We start from the raw sequence: 6,000 nt of genomic DNA on the forward strand, positions 1-6,000 counted from the left end.
TGAAAACAAATCCACTCTGAATTTTGAGTTTGATGGATTAGAATGTAGCAGTTCTCCACAGAGACTTTACTGCAACACCGTGCAGTCAGATCTATTTATAGTGACTCTCCTTATCGAAAGACATTTAAAATGAAATTTTCCACGTCAATATTTTGTAGGAATGCTCTTATAATCAGTGACTAAGCTGCTTTTTGAGGCTCTTGTTGTACAGAGGGTGCAGCCAGTTACATTTTAATTAGTAGGCTGCTTAATAATGTTTTGTACGTTTCCAGATAATAATTTATTTTAATAGGTTTTTAACACAATGCAAACTCCGGCAAAGAAGTGACAAGATGCTCCTCCGTAGGTCGTTGGTTGGGGAAACTTTGTCAGACAGAACCTAATGACACATTTATACGCCAGCTAATTTGTCTTGCCTTTAAAGCTGGCCGTAAACTCTCAGTGCCATTTTTATAAAGCAAGGGACAGCCTCTCTGTCCTATAAATAACACTTCAGAGATGTATGTCCAACCCCTGTCTAGAACCGATCCAGTGATACAGAGCCACCTCTAGCTAGGTTTCTTACATTTTGCTACTGTTACTGACACTGGAATATAACATAAAGTCAGAAGTTACAGAGCAAGGGAGGTAAATGACTCGACATTTCTCAGGCGCGTGCCTGGGATGAAAGAGTGGCTGGCTGCTGCCTGTTGCACACTCTAAGCCTCTGCTCCCTACTGGCTCTGTTTTGGGTTGGGTTAACTTCTTTGAGAGATTGATTTGTTATTGATCTTCTCTGTCCTTTCGTAGGGGGAAGGACACATGTAGAGTGTTGGACAAGCTTTTAAAAGATGTGTGTTCCTCCACTTTAAATGTCTTTGGTTCTGTATACACCTGTCCGTCAGTAAAGTCCATTTGCTGCTGACTTGGTCACATACAGAAGACTCCTGTGTTGAATGAAAATGCAACCCTGTCTATCTTTTGTCATTTTTTTCCACACCAGAAGGAACACCACATGAGGTGATAGGAATGAAAGGGACACGAACTCCTGTGACATGAAAGCCCCATCGTATTAAGGTGAAGGTGCCGGGCTCCAGATCCGCCTCGCCTTCCAGCTAGACACTGGCAGAATCCTCCTGACCTGAGTGGGGCCTCAGCTCCCACAGCCAGTGTTCACAGTGTTTCCCTTTGCCTTTGCCTTCCCGGGTGGAGAATATTGTGTGGTGGTCTGTGCTTTTTTTTTTTCATTCCAAAATATTTTTTTTAAAAGAAGTGTTATTTTCCAACCAACTCACAAATCCGTTCTCATTGTATGGTGAATTGAAACCATCACTGTGCCAGCTAAGCTGTGCTGTGACGGTTCCTAGCCACTCTCGTTCGTCCGTGTCCTCAGAGCTGCCTGGTGGCCAATTGCTGGCATCTAAAGGTGTTTTTAACTTACATGTTTTTCTTTTCTTATTGGTGTGTCTTTAAAACTGATTAAATAGTAGTTTAAAAGAACCTGTGTATATGTTTGTTTATTTCAGAGATTAAACTACTCTATGGGTAGGTGACACAGTGCCTAACCCTGTGAGCAGATGCTTTTTTGTCATTGAGTCTTCTATTACTTATAAACATGATTTCAGTTGAGCTTTTATTCTCATGTGTGCGGAGACACATGTGCCATGGTGCTTGTATGGACAGAGGACAACATGGAGTCTGCTCTCTCTTCCTTTCTGTGGGTTGTGGCCATCAATCTTAGGTCTTAAGGGTTCCCCTCTGAGTCGTCTTGCTGGCCCTCAAATGTTAGGAACACTGCCTTACATACTTCAGATGGCAGACACTGCCCTTCATACGGATGGTAACTGAAACCACTCTGAGCTGGTGTGTTGATGTATAGCCTACACCAGACTGATCGTTACAGAGGGCATCCGTTTCCTAGTTTGAAAGGGAGAGCCAACTTCAAGGGGCTGTGGCTACCCCTCTCCTACCACGTGTGTCCCGACTTGGTGTTTGCTTTTGAGAAGCTGTGCCAAGTCCTTACTGGATATTCGATTTCTTTATCACAGTGTCCTGCAGGACCTCCAGTGTGTTCTGATGTCTTTTCTTGATTCTACTGCAAAGAACTGTGGGGAAAATATATTAACTTTGTTTTGTTTTTTGTCTTTCAAGACAGGGTTTTTCTCTGTAGCTTTGGAGCCTGTCCTGGAACTATCTCTTGCTGGCCTCAACTCAAAGAGATCTGCCTGCCTCTGCCACCCAAGTGCTGGGATTAAAGGTGCACCACCACTGCCCAGCTTAATTTTATTTTTTTAAAAAATCATTTTATGTGTATGGTGTGTTGCCTCCATATGTGTCTGTACCGCGTGCCTGCCTAGTGCCGCCGAGGCTAGAAGGCGGCATTGGGTTCCATGCAACGAGGGTTCCAGATGGCAGTGAGCTGCCATGTGGGGTCTGAGAATCAGACCCAGATCTTCTTGAAGGGCGGTCTTCGCTCTTAATTACTGAGCCATCTCTCCAGTCCTGTTATGCTGACTTTAATTGAAATCCTCTATGGACATCTGAGACTAGAAGTATGTTATTGTCACCTGTCACCCCTCCCCCATTTAGTTACCCTCCAAAGTATGTCTGGCATTGCCTGTAAAGGCCATGCTTCCGTTAGGCTAAGAGTAAAAGTAGGTTATATACAGAATTGCTGTCCAAGTGCTGGGTAAAGGAGAACGGATCTCACTTCCCTTTCATTGTCTTCAATGAGCTACGGTGTGTAGCATTCTGAGTGCAGCCTTAGAGCCCTACCCCCACCTCTCCATCCCCACCCTCAGCACAAAGTGCCTGTGCAGTGGGGGAAGGAAGCAGAGCTGGGGAGCATGGATACTTCTAGGAGGCCTTCGCTTCTCTTTGCTGTACTGGGGTGCTGGGATAAGTGCCCAGCTGGAGAAAGAAAGGAAAGCTAGGTCAAGGATTCTACAGAGTGTTAGCCATGGTAGACTAGGAACAGCGGGGGCTGAGAAGGTTTATTCTGCCAGCAATAAGCTGACCTAGTTTACGGCACCTTTTCCCCCAGTTAGAAACAGGAATAGTGGGGAAATTGTTTAGCCATTCATTGTTCAAAAGAAACGCGATCCTGTAGGTACAGAACACACCGGCATGGTGGCTGCTCGGTTTGAACCACAGCAGAGTCCTGTTTTTCTCAAGGGTTAGGGTGGACTGCAGGGCCAGTGTCCCATCACGGCCCTGCACTCTGGCCTCACTTTTCATAAAAAGAATATTGCACACAAGTCCTGCGTGCCTACCTGTGATGATTCATCTTTGTTTATCAGCCTGACTGAATTTAAAACCACCTAAGACTCATACCACAGGCCATGTCTGTGAGAAACACCCACTTGGATGGAGACAGCACTATGTCATGGGCTGGCATCCCTGAATAAACGAGAAAACTAGTTGGGCATCAGCGTGTATCTCTGTCTGTCCCCTAATTGTAGAGGCGGTGTGACTAACCATTTTCTGCTGCCCTGCCTCTCTGCTATGATAGACCATGCCCTGGGGGTATATTTCTCATAGAAACAAAAAGTGACCTTCCACCTATCTAGTCTCTCTACCTCCTCCAAAGTTAACAGGGTCCATACCGGGGAAGGTTTTCATTAGGGGTTTCTCATCGGGAAAGTTAAAAACAATGCTTACAGCCGGGCGGTGGTGGCGCACGCCTTTAATCCCAGCACTCGGGAGGCAGAGGCAGGCGGATCTCTGTGAGTTCGAGAACAGCCTGGTCTACAAGAGCTAGTTCCAGGACAGGCTCCAAAGCCACAGAGAAACCCTGTCTCGAAAAAACCAAAAAAAAAAAAAAAAAAAAAAAAAAAACAATGCTTACTTCCTCCAGCCTTCCTAGGTTTAGTGAGCCCAAACTATAGTTGTGCAAGTTCCATCTGCTTGTTGGTAGAACCAAATGTCAGCTTCAGTTTTTAAAGTCATTAAATACTGCATTTTTCTTGACTGGTAAAATCTGTTACTCTCTATCTCTCTTACTGTTAAAGGATGCTTTGTTTTACGCTTGAGTCCTTGTCCACAACCTCCAGAGTTGACAGTACATGACTTCTTAGGCCATCAGGCTTGGAGGCTGAGCAAGACAGTTCCTCTGGAGGTGTTATCCCTGGTTGTGGTGAGAGAGAGAGAGAGAGAGAGAGAGAGAGAGAGAGAGAGAGAGAGAGAGAGAGAGAGAGAGAGAGAGAGAGAGAGGAGAGAGAGAGAGAGAAGAGAGAGAGAGAGAGAGAGACAGAGACAGAGACAGAGAGGAGAAAGAGAGAGGAGTGCACACAAGTGAATCCAGAAGAGAATGTTGAGTGTTGGCTTCTGTCCCTCTCTATGTGTTTTTTCTGCACGATTTCTCCCTGAATCTTGGGCTCCTGCTTCCTTGGCTAGGTTGGAAGCCAGCAAGCCTTAGTGATCTTCCTGTTCCACCTCTTTCTTCACCCCTCCACTCAACCCCACCCCCTGTCCAGAGCCAAGGTTATATAGGCCATAGCAGGCCACTCAGCTCGTTATGTGGGTGTTAGTTACATGATATAGGTGTTTTTTTTAATATGATAAGGGTGTTGGGATCCATTCTGATTTACACACAAGGCACTCTTAACTGCTGAGTAATTTCTCCGGCTCTGTCCACCCACCATTTTTTACAGCATAAGCAAGGTTTATAGTTTGAGCTTAGTGGCTGGTTATTGTTATTGGACAAGTGAGCTTCACAGCACCCCAGAGGCTATGGAAAGTTGAGTTCAGGAATGCCTGCCTGAGTCATTAACTTCAAGAGGATGTCAGTCCACATGGCCTTAGAGTCAGGTTTCTCTCCTGGGTGGTTGGGAGGAAACAAAATGGCTAACAAACAATAGAAACCTATCTTGTGACCCCTAGGCTTTACATCAGTCAGCGCAGTGCCTCTGTTCTTTTGCCATCCCCCAATACCGGAGCCCCTCTTACAAGGCTTATCTTGGGGCTTTTTGCTGAGTAACCTGTTGGTTTCCAGTCTTACTTGGTTGCTTGTATTTAAGCATGTTTACACCATGATAGTCTTTCTATGTTTCTGTGGCTATCTCTGGCTCCTCTTCCCTATGCCTCATAGTCTGGGCTACTCCATCCTTCCCTCCCTGCAAAACACACACACACATCCTCTTCCCCTGTCTTGTTCAGATTGTTGTCTTCTCCATTACCCAGGGGGTATACACCTGCTCAATATCACTACCTGGAACACGGGCACCTTTCGCTTGGCATCTAAAAGCAGAGCCCAGTTCATTCCATCACTATGGAAACTTGCACACTCTCCTGTTGGTAGGATTAAATGTCATGACCGTTTCCCTGGTTGCACAAGTGAGAGAGTCGTGTACTGTCCTCCACCTCACCCATCACATATAGATTTCTCCCTGAATCTGGGGCTCTTAGTTGCTGAGAGACCACCCCCAGGGTAGATAAGCAGCCCTCCCAGTCTCCCTTCTCGTCTTCTCCAGACCTTTCCCAACGTACACACTACAGCTGTCTTCTTCACTGTTTGAGTTGGGCTGGCTTTGAACTCACTCTGTAGCTGAAGATGGATGACCGTGAACTTTTAAATTCCTCCTGCTTCCACTTTCTGAGTGCTGGGTGAGTGTCACCACACCTAATTTATGTGGTGCCAGGATCCAACCCACGGTTCTTGCCAGCTAGGCAAAGCACTCTACCAACCAACAGAGCTCCATCCCTTGCCCCTGGAAGATGTCTTTTAAAGCCACAGAACAGGTTTGGATTGTTTGCTTTACGTTGAAACTCTTCTCTGAAATATGATCTTAATTTCTTGAGCTCCCTAGCTAACTGCTAAGGTGGGCTCCATGTGTCTGTGTGGGTGCCATTTGCCCCTCAGCACACCGGCTAACATTGTAGTTCCTCGCTTCTGCTCCTTTCGTTTAGCTCCCTTAGGCCAAATTCCTTCTATTGCCTCTGCGTACAAAACTGCTGTGGCATCAGGATACAGTGTTCTCCCTCTGGGGAATGTGTTTGGGTGCCATGCTCATTATCCCTGTG

This window comes from Arvicola amphibius, chromosome 2 (genome assembly GCF_903992535.2).
Source record: "Arvicola amphibius chromosome 2, mArvAmp1.2, whole genome shotgun sequence".
Lineage (NCBI taxonomy): Eukaryota > Metazoa > Chordata > Mammalia > Rodentia > Cricetidae > Arvicola > Arvicola amphibius.